This window comes from Octopus sinensis, linkage group LG6 (assembly GCF_006345805.1).
Source record: "Octopus sinensis linkage group LG6, ASM634580v1, whole genome shotgun sequence".
Classification (NCBI taxonomy): Eukaryota; Metazoa; Mollusca; class Cephalopoda; order Octopoda; family Octopodidae; genus Octopus; species Octopus sinensis.
The window spans coordinates 108081964-108092224 of record NC_043002.1 but is presented as its reverse complement, the minus strand read 5'-3'; the positions used below and the strand labels follow the sequence as shown (position 1 = coordinate 108092224).

The following is a 10261-nucleotide window of genomic DNA, read 5'->3' as shown; positions in this document are numbered from 1 at the left end:
GTATATATTACGTAGTTCCCAAGTGGTCTAGTGGTTAGGATTCCGCGCTCTCACCGCGGCGGCCGGGGTTCGATTCCCCGCTTGGGAAAGCTACTTTTTGTTTTTCTTTTTGAATCGCCAAAAGATTGGAACAAAACACTAGAATACTAATTTTTGTATCGAGTGATAAATATTACATCTCGTATTAGTTACTCTTATTCTTTTTAGAAAGTGAAGCAAACGATTAAATATTAAAAGAAGATGCATATTTCCCAAGCGGGGAATCGAACCCCGGCCGCCGCGGTGAGAGCGCGGAATCCTAACCACTAGACTACTTGGGAAGCACAAGGACCAAGTTTATCAAATAAACATATTATTATTATTTTCTTTTCATAACTGCTTCTATCTTTTAAACTTTTTGGTCATTCTCCCGATCAAGCACACTCATGATCAAAGACGTTCCAGCATTGACCGTCTCATCTTTTGTCTCGTATAGCGTGTCAAGGACTCCTTTACTCAATTTTCTAGGGTTGTAATTGTTTTGCGAGGTGACTGAAGGAGTAAAACAAAGACATTGCGGTAAGAAAGCTAACACAAACACTCTTGTATTCACTTTTCTTTTAATATTATTTAACTAACTAGCAGTATCGCCCGGCGTTGCTCGGGTTTATAAGGGAAATAACTATAAAGCATTTTTAGAGTTATAGCCTAAAAGTAGCAAAAAAATGCATTAAAAATGGAAAAAAAATTATGGTAATTTTTTTTTAAATCGTTGACTCATCGTAGACATTTTTAGAGAATTACTTCCCTTATATAATAGCGAAAAATGCATTAAAATGGAAAAAAATTATAGTAAATTATTTTAAAAATCGTAGACTCATCGTAGACGCGCGCTAATACCCAGAAGGGCTCGATATGAATCACGACTATAAGATACCCGGTTTTGGTTAAACTGCGCCGCAAAATGTGGGAGTAGTTAGGAATCTAAATCGTAGGAGACAGACACACAACTTGACTTTTATATATAAAGATATCACACTGTCTTTAGTTGTTAATGGTAATTTTCCTTTTCTGTATCACCGTCTACGCAACGTAATAACCACGGTCCGTGGGATTATTGCTAAGTACAATAATAGACCAACTTGGAAGTAGTCAGTGGACATAGACTGGATCTTGTAAGTACAGCCGTCTCTTATTGGAGGTTTATTCATGGAACCTGGCCCCAGCAGTGACAAAAGGATTGTTCTAGTGTACCCCAGCCATCCATATATGCTAACGAACGGTATTAGGGCACAAGAAAGTAGAGGAAGTATTACGTGAAGATACTGGGTTAGTCTCAGTTGTTATCAAAATAGTTGCAACAGAGCAGACTTCACTAATCTCTCTCAAAGAGTTACGATGTGGTTGCTTAGATTTATCTTTACTTTCTTTATTATTTTCTTATCATCCTCTAGTCTTCTTCTTATGCTTCTTCTATCTCTTTATTTCTGTCTGGCCCTCCGTCTACTTGCATACCTGCCTGTCTACGTACCACGAGGCGCAATGGCCCAGTGGTTAGGGCAGCGGACTCGCGGTCGTAGGATCGCGGTTTTGATTCCCAGACCGGGCATTGTGAGTGTTTATTGAGCGAAAACACCTAAAGCTCCACGAGGCTCCGGCAGGGGACGGTGGTGATCCCTGCTGTACTCTTTCACCACAACTTTCTCTCACTCTTTCTTCCTGTTTCTGTTGTACCTGTATTTCAAAGGGCCGGCCTTGTCACTCTCTGTGTCACGCTGAATATCCCCGAGAACTACGTTAAGGGTACACGTGTCTGTGGAGTGCTCAGCCACTTACACGTTAGTTTCACGAGCAGGCTGTTCCGTTGATTCGGATCAACCGGAACCCTCGTCGTCGTAACCGACGGAGTGCTTCCATTCCATCTACGTACCATTCTATCCATCTACCCGTGCTAAGCTGTGATCTCTTCACCCCTTTTATTTAATTTTCCTTCCGTTAAATTTTCTTTTCATGATTTGATCAAGGACCCGAAGGTAGCAAAAAAAAAAAGGAGATAAAAAGAAAAAGGAATACAATGAAAAGGAAAAAGAGAGAGCGGGAGCAAGAAACAAAAAGAAAATGGAGGTGAGGAGTAAGGAAGATAGATGAGGAGAGGAATAAACCATTCCGAGACAGCGATGGCTTTCAGGCACTTAAGTTTTGGTGGGGGTGGAGGGGCGAATCGTTGTACCATACTCGAACCCTCTCCTCAAATGCTTTCTGGTTTTCTTTCCCCCACAGTTCTTAACCTGTACGTTAATGGAGTGACAGTGGTTATCAGAATGAGTTTCAACTACACCAATTTGTTTATTTGTTACTTCGAAACCCTGATCTTCACCCCAAAACTGGGCTGGGACCGCGCACAGAGGAGGTACCAAGTTCTAAAGTTAGCGGCGAGCGAGCACATAAGCACCATGACACATACTAAACAATTTTAGCTCATTTCTTTTATATTACGCGAAATATTTCATTAGTTAGATTATACTTAATTGTATTCTACATTCACTAATCTCAATTTCCGTAACAATGTCATGTATGAAACTTATAATTACCGATATTTGTTTTTCCATAATACAAGTTTTTACAAAAGAATGACAAAGAAAAGGGGGTACTTTTTCGTTATCTCGCCCCCATTCTCTCAGTAAGAGAGAAGGTCCCGCGACTTTACCGCCTTGCATGGCAGGCTTATCGGGAGCCCTCCTACCTCTCTTTCGGTGTCCAAATCATCACCTCTGCCTCAGGAGTCCAACAGGATGACCCACTTGGTCCCACTCTGTTTGCATTGGGAATTGATGACATTACCAAGATGGGGGTTGAGCAAAACCTCAACGTCTGGAATCTCGACGATGCTTGTTTGTAGGGACCTCCGGACAGGGTTCTCGCTATTGCAAACGTGATGGTTGGGGAGCTTGGTCGCCGGGGTCTCCAAGTAAACAGCTCCAAATAGGAGTTCTGTATCCTTAACCACCCGGCTTCTCAGCATTAACCAACTATTGACCTTTTTGCAGAGTCCTTCCCTTCCATTGCAGTCCCTCCCTTATCGGATTGGTGCTCTCTAGGTGCCCCAATCACTGACCTTGCCTTTGAATCCATCTTCCAGTCGAAGGTGGATGCCCTTGAGCAATTGCTGAAAAATATTGAAGCTATCGAACCCCATCAAGGTTTTTTCATACTTAGGAATTACCTCTCGATCCCTAAGCTTCTATATTTACTCAGAGTCAGTTCATCTTACCGACTCCCATCGTGCTTCCAACGCTTCGACAACCTAATCTTTGAGAGACTCGAATACTTAGTCAATGTCAGACTTTCTCCAACGTCCCGCTATCAGGCTGTATTGCCCAAGCGATTTGGAGGCCTTGGTCTTCGTAAGTGTTCATCCCTCTCTCTCCCCTGCTTCCTTTCCTCTACCCACACTTGCTCCACCCTGATGAGCAACATCCTCTACTCGGACCAGTTCCAACAGGGAGTTGGATAAAGCTCTCCAACACTGGAGTGAATTAGACTTGACTGCTCCTGAGAAAGTGTAGGACTGTTGGAGTCAGAGAGCTTAAGAACAACATAATTTCGAAGGCCACCTTCGACTCCCTCTTCATCCAGTCAGACCAGTTTTCAAGGTGCCGCTTACTGTCTGCTAGCGCCAAATACTCAGGTGACTGGATCGATGCCATCCCTGTGGCTAACGTTGGTGGCCTACTCAGCTTGGACGAACTTTGTGTCTCCGTTGCCCTCAGAGTGGGAGTTGACGCATGGTTTGATCTGTCGTTGTGACTGGCTCCTCAACTCCACAGGCTTCCACAGTCTTTCTTGCTGCATGAATGCTGGTTGCTTCGCACGTCACACAGAGTTAAACCTGATACTCAAGAGGAGTTTGGCCCGGACAAACACCCCCTCCATCTTGGAACCATTTGGATTGTCCATATATGATGGGAAGAGACCTGATGGCCTCATTCTGTGCCCCTGGACACAAGGCAGGTGCCTTGTCTGGGATGTCACAGTAAGCGACTCCTTTGCTTCTTCTCACATCCTGGATGCTGCGATCAGGGCGAGATCCACGGCTTCTGCGGCCAAGCTGAACAAAATCCTGAAATACCGCGATCTGTCGGCCAACTGCATCTTCCATCCTGTGGTGTTCAAGACGTTTGGTGGGGTCGGACCATTAACTGTGAGATTCCTGTCTTTACTGGGCAACTCGCCTCGCAGAGGTAACTGGTGAGGCTCGTGTGGGCACTTGGCTGTTCCAGCGCCTCAGCCTCGCCATCATCTGTGGCAACACTGCAAACGTGCCGGCGAGCCTCAATAGTCATTAGAAAGGTTTAAGGCAGCGAGCTGGCAGAATCGTTAGCACGCCGGGCGAAATGCTTCGCGGTATTTCGTCTGCGGCTACGTTCTGAGTTCAAATTCCGCCGAGGTCGACTTTGCCTTTCATCCTTTCGGGGTTGATTAATTAAGTACCAGTTACGCACTGGGGTCGATGTAATCGACTTAATCCGTTTGTCTGTCCTTGTTTGTCCCCTCTGTGTTTAACCCCTTGTGGGTAGTAAAGAAATAAATAGTCATTAGAAAGGGTTCCCAGCACCCCCAACTTTTCAACCCAAGGTGGTGAATTGTTTTGTTTTTTTCTTCCTTTTTTTCTCTATTTTCTTTTTCACTTTTTCTTTTCTCTTTTCTTCTTAATTTTTTTCATTTGTGTTCTCTGTTTTGTCCAGTTTTCTAGTTTGATTTTGTAAAACTATAAACACTGTCAGGCAATAAAATATATCTTACGGGTAAGAAAATAAAGATAAAATAGCCCTAAACCCTAACCCTAAACACCGGGTGTACGTATTCTTTACTTTCACCGATATAATGTGATATTATTCGTTCGGGGTTTTTGTAGCGACAACCTAGTCCAAGTCGAGTACTTATACGTGTTTCTTTCTCTAAATCTTCCAATATTTTGTGAATGTATTTGGTAAACGGTAACTATGTGGAAGCTCGCTGTGTGTGTGTGTGTATGAGCACGCGCGTGTCTGTGATTGTTCCCCATTGCTTGACAACCCGTGTTGTTTTGTTTACGTTCCCGTAACCAAGCGGTTCGGCAAAGGATACGATACGATAAATACCAAACCTTAAAATTAAGTACTGGGGACGATCTGTTCGATTAAGCACTTCAAGGTCTCTACGGCCCCAGCATGGCCGCAGTCCAAAGCCTGAAACTTCCCTGGGCATGGACACATTGAAACTCCGACGTCTGGCAGCTGACTTGGCAGACACCCATAAAATTATTAACCATCTTACAAACAATAACTCTGAGCACCTTTTCAAACTCCACCCGTCTAACACCCGTGGACATATTTACAAAATCAGAAAACAGCACAGCTCCCATGACTTTAGGAAACATTTTTTCAGGCTAAGAGTTGTTGAAGCATGGAACAAACTGCCGGCATCCGTTGTTAGTTGTCGGAGCACTGCATCCTTCAAAACTTCCATGCTTTCTGAGATTCGCCAACACCACACCTAATTTTCTCCCCTCCATACACACGCAAGAATGTATCTGACTCATACATTGTTCGCTTTCCAGACATTTTTACATTACTGCATGTACTTTATATGCACTTTCTGACAAGTTGTGGTGCACCTGAGCACTGTATACAATAATTTCATTATTATTATTATTATTATTATTATTATTATTATTAAATTAATGTCTTACACTTTCGAGTGTTGTTTGTACTTTTTTTTGTATCTCCATAGTTATTTCCCTTTAATTATTTTGGCGGACGAAGAGGCGAGGTGAGGCTCCGTCCTCTCAAATATTGTTAAGTTCACGCAAAATAAAGCTCATTCCTATTCTTTCGTGTCCGAATTTATCTCAGCCCCTGGTCCCCTACTACTCTACGTGCCTTCTCTCGAGACTCGAGTACACATTCGTTCCCACCACAGTTTGTATTTTCTTTTACAGCTGTTTAACGGTTTTTGTATTCCTGTAGAATAGAGGCTGGAAATTTTCCAGGGCTCTAAAAACCGTATTTCCTTTGGATACGTGTTTCTAGCATTATCGATTACGAACCAAGACAAAAAAATTTTTTGTTGTTGTTGATGGGGGGCAGGATGGGTGAGCAAGGATCCCTAATTATTTCTTCAGTTTTTACATTTTGTGAAAAAAAAATATATATATATATATATATTTACAAGTTTATGTTTTAATCATCTAAGAATGAAATTCTTCGAAAATAAGTGGAACAGAAATCTGAAAAGTTTTTCACAAAATATACTAAAAGTTGATCGAGAGAGTGCAAAATGGTATGCAAAGCTTGTATTATTTAGAAAATCGACGGAAAGTGAACCGTGAAATTGTCGTGAGAAGTGGAAAAAATCTAGTGTTTCAAATAGGGATGAAAATCTTTGCTGCTCCTCTTCAATTTCACTGCTCTTCTCTCTTTTACTTGTTTCAGTCATTTGACTGCGGCCATGCTGGAGCACCGCCTTTTAATCAAGCAAATCGACCCCGGGACTTATTCTTTGTAAGCCCAGTACTTATTCTATCGGTCTCTTTTGCCGAACCGCTAAGTGACGGGGACGTAAACACACCAGCATCGGTTGTCAAGCAATGCTAGGGGGACAAGCACAGACACACAAACACACACACACACACACACAACACACACACACACACATATATATATATATATATATATATATATATATATACGACAGGCTTCTTTCAGTTTCCGTCTACCAAATCCAATCACAAGGCTTTGGTCAGCCCAGAGCTATAGCACTTTTCCCCTCAATAAGGATTCTGTCTAAAATATTAGACAAAATCTTAAGTCTTTCTTGACCTTATTTATTTACTCATTTCACTCTATAGACTGTGGCCATGCTGGGGCACAGCCTTGAATCTGTATTTTTTATTTTATTTAATTTTTTTTTATTTTGTAGAGAATCATAAATTTTAACTGGTATTCCGTCGGTTACGACGATGAGTGTTCCAGTTGATCCGATCGACGAAAACAGCCAGCTGACTTGCAAGTGGCTGAGCACTCCACAGATACTTGTATCCTCAGCGTAATTCTCTGGGAGATTCAGAATGACACAGAATAGAAAAGGCTGGCCCATTGAATTACAGGTACACCTCAGTTTTGTTAGCTAAGTAGATTGGAACAATATGAAAGAAGTGTCTTGCTTAAGGACACAATGCAACACTGGAAATTGAACTCACAATCCTACAATTGTGAGCCGAATACTCTAACTGCTAAGTCACGCGCCTTCACAGAATCATTAGCTCCGATCCTCGAAACACCCATCCAAAGAAAGAACATTTTTTCTTTTTCTTGGAGAATGATTTGCTAAATACATCCACACACTAGTGTCCAGATTTTCAGGTTCCTAATATGTTCTTTGTTTGGCGATTTTTCGAAGTTTGTACATATACAGGCACAGGAGTGGCTGTGTGGGAAGTAGCTCGCTTACCAACCACATGGTTCCGGGTTCAGTCCCACTGCGTGGCACCTTGGGCAAGTGTCTTCTACTATAGCCTTGGGCCGACCAATGCCTTGTGAGTGGATTTGGTGGATGGAAACTGAAAGAAACCTGTCGTATATATGTGTGTGTGTGTGTGTGTTTGTGTGTCTGTATTTGTCCCCCCAACATCATTTGACAACCGATGCTGGTGTGTTTACGTCCCTGTAACTTAATGGTTCGGCAAAAGAGACCGATAGAATAAGTACTAGGCTTACAAAGAATAAGTCTTGGGGTTGATTTGCTTGACTAAAGGCGGTGCTCCAGCATGGCCACAGTCAAATGACTGAAACAAGTAAGTAAAGAGTAAAGAGTATACTGGGATTTGCAAAAGTTTTGTTACACTTGTTACGATGCTCTCAAGAAAGGACACAGTGACAGTTTTGTTGCAGTTAGACATGATTTTATTGTTTTAACATAGAAATATGTGTTTAAATACTAATATCAATCAATGTGGCCGTCCTCAGCGGCGAGCACGGGCTCCAGGCGAGACCTGAAAGCTGTGCACACATTATGGACAAAGTCCTTCCTCATGCTGGCCCACATGTGGTTGACAGTGAAATTCAGCTCTTCGACATTGCTGTGGCGGATCTTGACATGCACCCACATGCTGTAGTAGAGGGGTTGAGGTCGGGCGACTGCAGCTGTCAAAAGTCCTTCAACCAGATGTTCATGTTTGACCATAACTACTCTTGCGTGGCATTGACCATGTGGGCTGGGACACCAACCTGCTGAAAGATGTAGACCGCTTTCTCCGTGATCTTTCTCACCCAGGGCAGGACTTTTGTGTCCGAGATGTCCCTGTAGTTGGCCGCAGTGCAGTGAGCCTGTAACCAGCTGTGAACCACAGCAGAGGAATCTTCTCGCCATTCGAACCTTTGATGCCAAGCATCATCACAGAAGCCAGGTACTTGGTCATGGACACATAGCGGACCTCAGAGACATCCTGGCTGAAACTGACCATGCAGTTGTTCTGCTTGTTGATGACTGGATTGACCACAAAAGTTTTTTCATCTGAAAAAATGAAAATTTGATTTCCATGACACTTCAAATCATTAAGAAGGCGACAAAAGCACACTTAACATTGTTTTTGAATACAGTGAGTGAGCAGAGGCCTTTCCATGCACCCTAAGCGCTTGCCGACCTCCTCCTTGACCGCCTTGGACACCATAGTCACAGAGATGTTGTTTTTCATGAGTGCAGTCATTCTAGGTATTTGGTGGGGATACTCCATATCCAGCTGTTGACATGATTGATCCCTTCTAGGGTTTTTGTTCTGCATGCCAGGTACTCATACTCTTTTACTCTTTTACTTGTTTCAGTCATTTGACTGCGGCCATGCTGGAGCACCGCCTTTAATCGAGCAACTCGACCCTGGGACTTATTCTTTTGTAAGCCCAGTACTTATTCTATCGGTCTCTTTTGCCGAACCGCTAAGTAACGGGGACATAAACACACCAGCATCGGTTGTCAAGCAATGCTGGGGGGGGGGGGGCAAACACAGACACACAAACACACACACGCATATATATATATATATATATATATATATATATATACACATATATACGACGAGCTTCTTTCAGTTTCCGTCTACCAAATCCACTCACAAGGCTTTGGTCGACCTGAGGCTATAGTAGAAGACACTATCCCAAGGTGCCACACAGTGGGACTGAACCCGGATCCATGTGGTTGGTAATCAAGCTACTTACCACACAGCCACTCCTGCGCCTATAATACTCATGTATCATCTTCTCAGTGAACTGGTTCAATTTTGTCCCCTGTTGTTCTGATAAAAGATTTTACCAATGCTCCTTCGGGAGAAATCTCTATCAATTCTCATTTCGTCTCTCTCCTCAAGTATGTTGTTGATTTCATGGTCTCAGACTTGGGCAAAATAGCTTTTGGTAGCTTTCCTCTACTCCAGATGTTGTTTCAGTGTCACAATCTGCGCTTCACATGACATCAGTGCTGTGTGCATATGTGTGTGTGCGCGCATGCGTTTGTATGTGTGTGTGTATGCATGAAAACTTAGAAATTTGGGGATTGGTACCCAATGGGGCATTTAATCTAAAAGAGTGTGTTTTAGACTCTAAGCCCTGACAAAAGCAACTGTTACAGGTGATGGAAGCCTTAGGTGTGTTGTTAACTGAGTTTGTGGCAAGCATTTGCACCAAATTTTTTCTATCAGAATTTCCAAGAAGTGTGGCTGAGCCTCCAAAAGCCTTCACCACTGAAACAAATCATCACTGTGCCTGGTCTAATAGCCATTGGACTCCTCTTATGTCAAAGTCAACAGGAGAATTTATTATATATGTTTTAGTACATATTCATTTTTCTGTCTTTTTTTTTTCAATCACTTTCTCCAAATGGCATTGACAACCATTGCTGAGAGAAACAATAGTGAATTCAAATCATATAAGTTATGGGATGGAAGCACTCCGTCGGTTACGACGATGAGGGTTCCGGTTGATCCGATCAACGAAACAACCTGCTCGTGAAATTAACGTGTAAGTGGCTGAGCACTCCACAGACACGTGTACCCTTAACGTAGTTCTCAGGGATATTCAGCGTGACACAGAGAGTGACAAGGCTGGCCCTTTGAAATACAGGTACAACAGAAACAGGAAGTAAGAGTGAGAGAAAGTTGTGGTGAAAGAGTACAGCAGGGATCACCACCATCCTTGCCGGAGCCTCGTGGAGCTTTAGGTGTTTTTGCTCAATAAACACTCACAATGCCCGG

General features: G+C 42.9%; 2 non-coding genes across 2 annotated transcripts; one reads left to right on the top strand and one right to left on the bottom strand.

Moving 5' to 3' along the window:
- Window positions 1–16: 16 nt before the first annotated feature.
- On the top strand, window positions 17–88 carry Trnae-cuc. The gene has a single exon. It is a non-coding gene; the product is annotated as a tRNA-Glu (tRNA).
- Window positions 89–248: 160 nt separating this feature from the next.
- On the bottom strand, window positions 249–320 carry Trnae-cuc. The gene has a single exon. It is a non-coding gene; the product is annotated as a tRNA-Glu (tRNA).
- Window positions 321–10261: the final 9941 nt, after the last annotated feature.